General features: G+C 58.6%; 1 long non-coding RNA gene across 2 annotated transcripts; it reads left to right on the top strand.

The window, feature by feature from the left end:
• Positions 1–1424: 1424 nt before the first annotated feature.
• On the top strand, positions 1425–4118 carry LOC119923216. Of its 2 annotated transcripts, none has more exons than XR_005448794.1 (4): positions 1425–1645; positions 2144–2201; positions 3512–3555; positions 4036–4118. It is a non-coding gene; the product is annotated as an uncharacterized LOC119923216 (long non-coding RNA). The 2 variants fall into 2 exon arrangements; XR_005448793.1 differs by having other exon boundaries at positions 3509–3555.
• The last annotated feature ends 7695 nt before the right edge of the window (positions 4119–11813 follow it).

Here is an 11813-nt window from a genome sequence, read left to right as displayed (position 1 = left end):
GGAGCTTTCGGGCTTTCTCTAATCCCAGGTAAGTGTCGTTTGAAGGTGGATGTCAGAGTCCTGATGACGGGAAGAGATGGACCAGTGGATTTCCCTTCCCAGAACCTTCTCACCAACCTTCCTGGCCATGAGGACTGTTTCCCCTTCAGTGGGGACCCAGAGCAGCTGATCCCCATGGAGATGAGGAATCCGGAGCTGAGCTTCCATCTCTAAGGGAAGGTGATTGGGGGGCATGTGGGGATGATGAGGGGTTACTGCAAGAGGAGAACCTGGTGTGCAGAGGAGCCTGTCACTCTCAGTACTGTGGCTGGTTCTACCATCTGGGGCTAAGGCTCTGCATAGGGAACTGGTTCTGTCCGACTTAACTCTGGGACTGAGAAGACCCAGGGTCCTTAATTCTATAGAGGGGTCACTTCTCCCTGAATGCAGTCCTGTCCACAGGGTCACCCTGCAAATCCCCAGTTCCTTTAGAGGTGGAACCCCTCTGTGCTTGACAGTGACTGCCTCTGAGGGAGATGGGAGGGTGTTGGGGGAGAGGGGAGGGGGGAAGAGCCTAGTGTTAAGATTGAAGCTCACTAAATGTTCTGTGGCTTGCTAGATGTGAGCCTTTGTAGCCCGGGAAAACTTCCCCGGGGTTGTTCTCCCTGCAGGGCTGTTCTGTGGGGGTATCATCCAGAGGGCTGTTGACCTCATTAATGCCCAGATTCAGGGTCAGGGATTGGTACTGGGGTGAAGGTCTTAAGGCTCCCTCTCAGAAGGCTTCCTGTCCACTCAGACTGCCTCTTTGTTCTCCAGCTTCTCAGTGTCGCCGTGGAAGTTACAAAGAACACTTGGCTCCTGCAATTCATCAATGGTATGTGTGTGCTTAGTATATGCAGACCACTGTACTAAGTGTTTGGGAGAGCACAAAGCAACAGAACTAGCACACCTGTTGCCTGCCACCTTGACTCATGACCTCAGAGCGCCTGTCCCCACTTGACTGCAATTCTAACAGAGTTCCCTTTCAATCTTATAGGTCCAGCATCTGTTTGGGGAGTCCCAGATGATACAATACAGGTAAGGGAAGGATATGAGTAAAAAGATACGTACATGATGTGGGGTGAAAGCTTCAGTGCTTCAAGGGTGGGATAAAGTGCATGAGTGAGCTGGAAGGGAAAACAAAGCATATGTCAGAAGGGGCGTTGGGGGCTCGGGAGGATGAGAGCTTTAGTCGAGGCAGGCTTATTAGAGAAGAAACCATTCCGGTAGGGCTTTTAAAGCTGTGGGAGATGGGTGGTAGATCCACTGGATAGGTATGAGGTGGGGGTCCAGAGGGGAGGATGTGTGGGGTGGGCTGAGGGTGGAAGGTGGTCCAGGTGAGGTGTTAGGTGGTCCAGGTGAGGAGCAAGCTGGAGCTTTCAGGCTCTTCCTGATCCCAGGTTAAGGCCGTCCGGAGGTGGATGTCGGAAGAGTCCTGATGATGGGAAGAGATGGATGGGGGGATTTCCCTTCCCAGAACCTTCTCACCACCCCTCCAGGCCATGAGGAGTGTTGCCCCTTCAGTGAGAACCCAGAGCAGCTGATCCCCATGGAGAGGAAGAATCAGGAGCTGAGCTTCCATTGCTTAAGGGAAGATGATTAGGAGTTACTGCAGGAGGACTACAAGGTGTGTAGAGGGGCATGTCTGTCTCAGTATTCCACCGTCTGGGGTTAAGACCTTGTGTAGGGAACTGGTTCTGTCTGATTTGACCGTGGAACTGAGAAGACCCAGGACCCTTAATTCTATAGATGGGTCATTCCTGTTTGAACCCACAGTCCTATCCACAGGGTCACCCTGCAAATCCTCTGCTCCTCTAGAGGTGGAACCCCTTTGTGCTTGACAGTGACTGCCTCTGAGGGAGTTAAGATGGGGTGGGGGAAGAGCCTAGTTAACTGTGGAGCTGACTAGGTGTTTTGTGGCTTGCTAGATGTGAGTTCTTCTAGGCTGGAACACTTCCCCAAGGCCCTCCCTGCAGAGCTGTTCTGTGGCGGTTTCATTCTCGTGGATGTTGACCTTACCCTTGCCCTCAGCGGGGGAGGAGGTCGGGTAGTGGGTTGAAGGGCCCAAGACTTCCTCTCAGAAGGATTCCTGTCCACTCAGATTTGCTCTTTCTTGGTTCTCCAGCTTCTCTCTGTAGCTGTGGAAGTTCTAAAGGACACTTGGCTCCTCCAATCCATCAATGGTATGTGAGTGCTTAGGATATGCAGAGCACTGTACTAAGTGTTTGGGAGAATTCAATGCAACAGAACTAGCCCACCTGTTGCTTGCCACCCTCACACACCCACTTCAGCACACCTGTCCCCACTTGTCTGCAATTTTAAGAGAGTTCCCTTTCAATCTTATAAGTCCAGTGTCTGTTAAATGGGGGTGGGAGGGGAGGGGGCTGTTTCCAGACCATACAACACAGGTGAGGGAAGGATTTGAGTCAAAAGATATGTACTTAATTAATTGGGGGGGTTAATGCTTCAGGGCTTAGTGGGTGAGTGTGTGCGTGGGTGAGCTGGGAGGGAAAATGAAGTGTGTGTTTTGTGTGTCCCGGGGAGTAGGGTGGAGAGATGAGAGCCTGAATCAGGGAAGGCTTGTGGGAGAAGAGACTATTTCGGTAGGGCTCGTAAAGATTTGGGAGACTGCTGATATGTCCACTGCGTGGATAGGGGGTAGGAGTTCCGGGGGGAGGATTGTGCATTGGATTGAGGGTGGATGTGGTCCAAGTGTCCCCCTTCAGTGAGGAAGAGCTGATTCCCATGGTGAGGAAGAATTGGGAGCTGAGCTTCCATCTCTAAGGGAGGTGATGGTGGAACTGAGAAGACCCAGTGTCCTTAATTCTCTAGGTGGGTCAATCAATCCTACCTGAACCCGCAGCCCCGTCCACAGGGTCACCATGCCACATCCTCGATCTTTCCAGAGTTGGAACCCCTCTGTGTGTGACAGTGACTGCCTCTGAGGGAGTCAGGAGGATGTCAGGGGCAGGGGAATGGGAGGAGGGGAGAGGCTGGTGTTTTAATAGTCTTACTGGCTAGGTGCTTTCTGGCTTGCTAGCTGTGAGTTCTTCTAGGCCAGGAAATTTCCCCAACTTTCCCCGGGGCCGTTTATGGGGGATATCATCCCTCCCCTATCCTGACCTCATTTAATGCCTGCGTTGGGGGTCAGGGGTGGGTAGAGGGGTGCAGGGCCTAGCACTCCATATAGGAAGGCTATCTGGCCACTCACGCTTCCTCTCCGGTCTTCAGCTTCTAGCTGTGGCTGTGTTTAGTTCTAATAGACACTGCGTTCCTGCAGTCAATCGATGGTACTGGAATGTTTACTACATGCAGAGCACTAACCTAAGTGCTTGGGGAGAGTACAGTGCAGTGGAATTAGCAGGCGGGTTCCCTTTAGCCCTGACTCACCACCACAGCACGCTTGTCCCCACTTGTCTGCTCATTGTGCTGTCTCCTTCCTTAAGACTGTTAGGCATGTCTTACATATTGTAACATAGTTCTTTTTCAGTAGTCTAGGTCCAGCATCAGCTTATTGGAGGGTCCCAGCTGATACAAGTGAGAGAAAGAGCTGAGTATATGTACCTAATTTCTGTGGGGCAAATGCTTCATTGCTTGGTGGGTGGGATTAAGTGCATGGGTGAGTTGGAAGGGAAAATAAAGTGTGTGTGTGTGTGTGTGTGTGTGTGTGTGTGTGTGTGTGTGTGTGTCCATCCTATTCTCCCGTGGAGTTCAGTAGCATCCAACCTGCATCTTTGGTCGGGAGCATAGAAGGGTTTGGTACAGAGTACTGCAAGCCTTCCCACTCCCCTGTTTAGTCTGCCACTGGAGACTTGTTGTCCTTTAAGTCCAGGCCTCTCCCAACCTGGGGGTATGGAGATTCAATGGCAGGGGTAGAGAAGGGTGGAGAATCCAGGCTATCTGTGGCTGTTCTCTCACACCTACTGAAAACCAGGTTGACTTGTGGGGTATTGGAGGAATGTCTGTTACAGAAACTGCATCATTTGCATCTCTACTCATTTCCTTCTCAACTTGCAGGAGCACCATCAGACCGATCCCTCCAGGAAGTGCTGCTGGGGGAAATCTCAGCAATAGAACCACTTCAACGATATCATAACCGGTGAGAAGTAATTTAACTTGGTCTGTCATCTGCTCAGCAATAGTGATTCCCCTCTCTCACTGACTCCCATGCCTTGACCATCTGTTCTAGACTTAATTCCTACCTTGAGCCCCCAGGGACCACAACCCCTTCCTTCTCAAAGGAGGCAACTTCCAGGGCTTAATAATTTACTCTGCATAACCAATATTTTCCTAACAGAGACTCGAGCCACTGGATTTACCTTGTCTCCAAATAATCCTCAACCACTCCACAACCACTGTCATCCTTCCCAGCTACGTGTTCTCCGTCGGGTCCGATGCACCCCCCCCCCCGCCCCATCTGACTGGAACTATTCCCTCCCACCCCCCTGCTCTGACGGGACCTGTCCCCCATGCTCCATCTGGCCCTATCGTCCTTCTCTGTAAGGTCCTATCTCTCCTTCTCTATCTGGTACTATCACCCCTTCTCTGTCTGGTTCTCCCCCCCTTCTCTGTCTGGCTCTGTAGCTTGGCTCCCTCCGGACCCGCCCCGGGCCCGCTCCCTCTGGACCCGGGCCCGCTCCCTCTGGACCCAACCCCGGGCCCGCTCCCTCTGGACCCCCCCCCACCCCCCGCTTTCTCTGGATCCCTGCCCCTGCTCTCTCTGGACCGCCCCCCCCCCCAGCTCTCTCTGGACCGCCTCCCCCAGCTCTCTGGGCTGCCCCCTGGAGTGCTCTCTGGACAGGCCCCCCACCCCAGCTCTCTTTGGACCGGCCCCCTACCCCTGCTCTCTCTGGACCGCCCACCCCCCCACCCCCATTCTGTCTGTAACTATTCCTGCCTTGCTCCTTCTGGAATTATTCCCGCCTTACTCCGTCTGGAACTATCTCTCCACCCGCCCCCCTTGCTCTGTCTGGACCTATCCCCACTGTTCTGTATGGACCTATCCCCCCTGCTCCCTCTAGTCTTGTTGTCCTTCTCTCTAAGGTCCTATCTCTCCTTATCTATCTGGTCCTATCACCCCTTCTCTTTCTGGTTTTGCTTCCCTTCTCTGACTGGCTGTGCAACCTCACTCTCTCTGGACCCGCCCCCACCCCCTCCCTGCTCCCTCCGTACTTGCCCGCCCACCCTGCTCTCTCGGGACCAGGTGCTCTCTCTGGACCGCCCCCCCCCCCCAGCTCTTTCTGGAAGTATTCCCCCCCATCCCCGATCTGTCTGGAACTATTCCCGCCTTGCTCGGTCTGGAACTATTTCTCCCCGCCACCCCCACCCTTTGCTCTGTCTGGACCTATCCCCACTGTTCCGTATGGAGCTATACCCCCTGTTCCCTCTAGTCCTATTGTGCTTCTCTGTAAGGTCCTATCTCTCCTTCTCTATCTGGTCCTATCACCCCCTGTCTGTCTGGCTCTGCTGCCTGGCTCCCTCCGGACTTGCCCATCCACTGTGCTCTCTCCAGACTGCCGTCCACCCTGTTCTGTCTGGAACTATTCCTACCTTGCTCCGTCTGGAACTATTTCCCCACCCCCCTTGCTCTGTCTGGACCTATCCCCATTTTTCTGTATGGACCTATGCTCCCTGCTCCCTTTAGTCCTATTGTCCTTCTCTGTAAGGTCCTTTCTCTCCTTCTCTACCTGGTTCTATCACCCCTTCTCTGGTTCTGCCCCCTTCTCTGTTTGGCTCTGCAGCCCGGCACTCTCCGGACTTGCTCCCCCTGCTCCCTCCGTATTTGCCCCCTCCCGTGTTCCCCTCAGACTTGCCCCTGCCTGCTCTCTCCAGACTCCATCTGGAACTATTCCTGCCTTGCTCCGTCTGGAGCTGGTCCCCTGCCTTGCTCCGTCTTGCTCCTTCTCTGTCTGGCTCTGCATCCCGGCTCTCTCTGGACTCACCCCTGCCCGATGTTTCTGGACCCTTGCCCCCCCGCCCCCGGCTCTCTGCGGAGCCGACCGCCCTCCGCTGTCTCCAGACCTGCCCCCCGCCGCTCTCTGTGGACCCGGCCCCCTCCCCCGCTCTCTCCAGACTTGCCCCCCCCGCCAATCCCCGGTCTCTCCAGACCGGCCCCCCTGCTCTCTCCGGATCGCCCCTCACCCTTTCTCACTGGACCACCCCCCTTCACTCTTTCTGGACCGGCACCCCCCCCTGCTCTTACTGGAAGTATTTCCCCCCAACCCCCATTCTGTCTGGAAGTATTCCTGCCTTGCTCAGTCTGGAAGTATTCCCCCCCACCCGCCACTTGCTCTGTCTGGGCCTATCCCCACGGTTCTGTATGGACCTATCCCCCCTGTTCCCACCAGTCCTATTGTCCTTCTCTTTAAGGTCCTATCTCTCCTTCTCTATCTGGTCCTATCACCCCTTCTCTGTCTGGTTCTGCCCCCCTTCTCTCTCTGGCTCTGCAGCCTGGCTCTCTCCGGACTTGACCCCGCCCACTCTCTCTGGAAAGCCCCCCCCCCCCGCTGCCTCTGGACTACCCCCCCCCCCACCATTCTGTCTGGAAGTATTCCCGCCTTGCTCCATCTGGAAGGATTTCCACATTGCTCCATCTGGAAGTATTCCCTCCTTGCTCTGTCTGGAGCTATTCCCTGCCTTTGCTCTGTCTGGACCTATCCCCACTGTTCTGTATGGACCTATTCCCCCTGCTCCCGCCAGTCCTATTGTCCTTCTCTGTATGGTCCTATCTCTCCTTCTCTGTCGGGTCCTATCACCCCTTCTCTGTCTGGTTCTGTCCCCCTTCTCTGTCTGGCTCCGCTGCCCAGCCCTCTTCGGACCCGCCCCTGCCCTTTCCCTCCAGACCCGCCCCTGCCTGCTCCCCCTGTACTTGTCTGCCCACCCTGCTCTCTCTGGACCGGGTGCTCACTCTCTCGAGACCGCCTCCCCCCGACCTCTCGCTCTTTCTGGAAGTATTCCCCCCACCCCTGGTCTGTCTGGAACTATTTCCAACTTGCTCCACCTGGAACTATTCCCCCCCACCCCCCCGGCCTCCCTTTGCTCTGTCTGGACTTATCCCCACTGTTCTGTATGGACCTATCCCCCCCCCCACCCCCGTTCCCTCTAGTCCTATTGGCCTTCTCTGTAAGGTCCTATCTCTCCTTCTCTATCTGGGCCTATCACCCCTTCTCTGTCTGGTTCTGCCCCCCTTCTCTCTCTGGCTTTACAGCCTGGCTCTCTCTGGACTTGCCCCCGCCCGCTCTCTCCGGACCGGCCCCCACGGCTTTCTCCAGACCCGCCCCCCCCCCTCCGGACCCACCCCCCCTCGCTCTTTCTGGAAGTATTTACATGTCCCCCCCTTCAGTCTGGAACTATTCCCGCCTTGCTCCGTCTGGAAGGATTTCCCCCCCGCCACCTCGTTCTGTCTGGAACTATTCCCGCCATGCTCTGTCTGGAAGTATTCCCCGCCTTTGCTTTGTCTGGACCTATCCCCACTGTTCTGTATGGACCCATCCCCCTGCTCCCTCTAGTCATATTGTCCTTCTCTGTAAGGTTCTATCTCTCCTTCTCTAACTGGTCCTATCACCCCTTCTCCGTCTGGTTCTGCCCCCTTTCTCTGGCTCTGCTGCCTGGCTTTCTCTGGACCCGCCTGCTCTCTCCGGACCGGCCCCCTCCTCTTTCTCTCCGGACCGGCCCCCTCCTCTTTCTCTCCGGACTGCCCCCCCCCCCCGGGACCACCTCCCTTGCTGTCTCTGGTCCCCCCCCCTCTGGAACTATTCCTGCCTTGCTCCATCTGGAACTATTACCCCGCCCCCGCTCCTTCTGGACCTATCCCCACTGTTCTGTATGGACCTATGCTCCCTGCTCCCTTTAGTCCTATTGTCCTTCTCTGTAAGGTCCTATCTCTCCTTCTCTATCTGGTCCTATCACCCCTTCTCTGTCTGGTTCTGCCCCCCTTCTCTGTCTGGCTCTGCTGCCCGGCTCTCTCAGGCCCCGGCCCACCCCCCTGTGCTCTCTCCGGACCGCCCCCCCCCACCCCGCTCTCTCTGGACCGGGCCCCCACCCACTCTCTCCTGACCACCCGCTCCCACTGGATCGGCAGCGCCCCCCCGCCCCCCTCGCTGTCTCTGGACAGGCACCCCCCCACTCTTTCTGGAAGTATTCCTCCACGGCCCCCCGTTCTATTTGGAACTATTCCCGCTTTGCTCCGTCTGGACCTATCCCCACTGTTCTGTAATGGAACTATACCCCCTGTTCCCTCTAGTCCTATTGTGTTCTCTGGAGGTCCCCCCTCCCGGGACTTGCCCATCCCACTCCCTCCGGACCTGCCCCCCCGTTCCTTTCCCACTTGCCCCCCCAGCTCCCTTCAGAATTGCCCCCTGCCGGCTCTCTCCAGACTCCATCTGGAACTATTCCCACCTTGCTTGCTCTGGAACTATTCCCGCCTTTTTCGGTCTAGAACTATTCCTGCCTTGCTCAGTCTGGAACTATTCCCCCCTTGCTCAGTCTGGAACTATTCTCCCCCACCCCCTTTGCTCTGTCTAGACCTATCCCCCCTGTTCCCTCTAGTCCTATTGGCCTTCTCCGTAAGGTCCTATGTCTCCTTCTCTCTCTGGTCCTATCACCCCTTCACTTTCTGGTTCTGCCCCCCTTCTCTGTCTGGCTCTGCAGCCTGGCTCTCTCCGGACCCGCCCACCCCAGACCTCCCACCCCCCCACTCCCTCTGGACAGTCCCCCCCCGCCCCCCCGCTCTTTCTGGAAGTATTTCCACTCCCCCCTGCCCCCCACCCCCAATCTGTCTGGAAGTATTCCCTGGCTTTGCTTTGTCTGGACCTATCCCCACCGTTCTGTACGGACCTATTCCCCCTGCTCCCTCTAGTCCTATTGTCCTTCTCTGTAAGGTCCTATCACCCCTTCTCTGTCTGGCTCTGCAGCCCGGCTCTCTCCGGACACGCCCCCACCCTCTCTGTCCGTCCTGCCCCTGCCTGCTCTGTCCGGACATGCCCCTCCTGCTCTCTCCGGAAATGCCCTGCCTGCTTTCTCCAGACCCGCTCCCCACCCCCCCCTTTCTGGAAGTACTCTCCCCCCCGCCCCCCACGTTCTGTCTGGACCTATCCCCACTGTTCTGTATGGACCTATGCTCCCTGCTCCCTTTAGTCCTATTGTCCTTCTCTGTAAAGTCCTATCTCTCTTTCTCTACCGGGTTCTATCACTCAGCGCTTAGAACAGTGCTTTGCACGTAGTAAGCGCTTAACAAATGCCATTATTATTATTATTATATCACTCCTTCTCTGTCTGGTTCTGCCCCACTTCTCTGTCTGGTTCTGCCTCCCGGCTTTCTCCGTACTGCCCCCGCCCGCTCTCTCGGGGCCCGCCCCCACCCGCTCTCTCAGGACCCGCCCCCGCCCCCCCCCCCCCAGCTCTCTCCTGACTGCCCCTCACCCGCTCTCACTGTACTGTCCCCTTCCACTCTCTCAGGAACGGCACCCCCCCTGCTCTTTCTGGAAGTATCTTCCCCCCACCCCCTCTGCCGGGGGGGGGGGTCCAGAAAGAGCAGGGGGGACAGGATCTGGCCCCCCTGCTCTGTCTCTGGATCTGGCCCCCCTTCTCTCTCTCTGGATCTGCCCCCCTGCTCTCTCTCTTGATCTGACCACACCCACCGCTCTCTCTGGACCGCTCCCACCCCGCTCTGTCTATCTCGACCTGGACCTGTCTCCCTGCTCTCTCGGGACTGGCCCCACCTGCTCTCTCGGCAGAGGCCCACCCCTCTCTCTCTGGCCCTGCTCTACCTGCCCTCTGTGGCCCTGCCTCTCTGCCCCTGCCCTCCAACCCTCTCTGCATCTATATGCCCTATTGTCTCTGGATCAGCCCCTCCTGCCATCTCTGGACAGCCCTCCCCACCCCCCGCCGTCTCTGGACATGTCCGCCCTGCCCTCCTCCCCTGCTCTCTCTGGACCGGCACACCCCAGCTATCTTTGGAATGGCCTCCCCCACCCCGCCCTCTCTGGACCTACCCTCCCCACTCTGTCTGCTCCCCATCAACCCTCTCTGGACCTTCCCCCCTGCTCTCCCAGGACGTGACCCCCTGCTCTCCTCGGACCTGCCCCCCAGCCCTCTCCCCGGACCTGCCCCCTCCGCCCTCTTCCTGGACCTGCCGCCCCCCCGGCCCTCTCTGTACCTGCCCCCCCGGCTCTATCGAATGGCGCTCCCCCTGCTGTATCTGGACCTGCCTGCCCCCGCCCCCTCTGGACCGACGCCCCTGCCCTCTCTGGACCTGCCCCCCCCCCCCGACCTCTGGAATTGCCCCGCCATTCTCCCTGGACCGGCTTCCTCTGCTCTCTCTGGACTGGCCTCCCCTGCTGTCTCTAGACTGCCCTCCCCCAAGCTCTCTCTGTACCACCACCACCCCCGCTCTCTCCGGACCGCCCCCCCCCCGCCAGCTTTCTCTGCCCCCCCCCCAGCTCTATGGACTGCCCCAAGCAGCTTTCTCTGGACCCCCCCCCACAAGCTCTCTTTGGACCTGCCCCCCACCCCCGGACCTGCTCCCCTGTCCTCTCTAGACCTGCCCCCCACCCTCTGTGGACCTCCCACCCCCCCTTTCTGGAACTATATGCCCTGCTGTCTCTGGACTGCCCCACCATCTCTGGCCCTGCCCTCTCTGGACCGGCTCCCCCACCCTCTCTGGAAATGCCCCCACCCCCATTTCTGGACATCCCCCACCCCCCAGACATGCCCCTCCTGCTCTCCCTGGACCTCCTCCCCTGCTCTCTCTCTGGACCTCCTCCCCTGCTCTCTCTCTCTGGACCTGCTCTCCTGCTCTCTCTGGACTCCCCCCCACCCCGGCTCTCTCTGGACCAGCCACCCCCCACCTGGTTCACCCTGGACCTGCCTCCCCGCTGTGTCTGGACTGGCTCCCTCTGCTCTCTCTGCAGTGGCCCACCCCTCTCCTTCTGGCCCTGCTGCCCCTGCCCTCTGTGGCCCTGCCCCCCTGGCTCTACACCCCCCTCCCCGGCCATCTCTTCACCTATATGCCCTGCTGTCTCTGGACCCACCCCCCCCACCGTCTCTGGACTGCCACCCCCCAGCCGTCTCTGGACATGCTCCCCCTGCTTTCCTCCCCTGCTCTCTTTGGACCACCCCGACTCTGCTCTCTGTGGACCGGCACCCCCTAGCTATCTCTGGACTGGACCCCCCCCCACCCCGCCCTCTCTGGACCCACCCTCCCAGCTATCTCTGGACCTGCTTCCCCCTCCCTCTTTGGACCTGCGCGCCCCCCCGCCCTCTCTGGACCTGCCCCCCCACCCTCTCTGGACCTGCTCCCTCCGACCTCTCTGGACCAGCCCCTGCCCCTGCTCTCTCTGGACCTTCTCCTCTCCCCTCTCTGGACTTGCCCCCCTCCCCCCCCCGCTCTCTCTGGACCTGCAACACCCCACCCCCTCTGGACCTGCCCTCCTGCTCTCTCTGGCCCTTCCCCCACTGCCCTCTCTGCACCTATATGCCCTGCTGTCTCTTGACCGCCCCCACCCCACCATCTCTGGACATGCCCCCTTGCCTACCTCCCCTGCTCTCTTTGGACCACCCCCACCCTGCTCTCTGTGGACCAGCACCCCCCAGCTATCTCTGGACTGGACCCGCCACCCCGCCCTCTCTGGACCTGCCCTCCCCACCATCTCTGGACCTGCTCCCCCTGCCCTTTCTGGACCTGCCCCATCTGCCCCTCCCCCCCCCCCCGGCTGTCTCTGGACCTGCCCCCCCCCGCCCTCTCTGGATCTGCCTCCCCGCTCTCTCTGCAGTGGCCCACCCCTCTCTCTCTGGCC

This window comes from Tachyglossus aculeatus, unplaced genomic scaffold (genome assembly GCF_015852505.1).
Source record: "Tachyglossus aculeatus isolate mTacAcu1 unplaced genomic scaffold, mTacAcu1.pri scaffold_157_arrow_ctg1, whole genome shotgun sequence".
In the NCBI taxonomy this organism is placed as follows: domain Eukaryota; kingdom Metazoa; phylum Chordata; class Mammalia; order Monotremata; family Tachyglossidae; genus Tachyglossus; species Tachyglossus aculeatus.
Note: the sequence above shows the minus strand (reverse complement) of the source record. Positions and strands in the feature narration are given on the sequence as shown.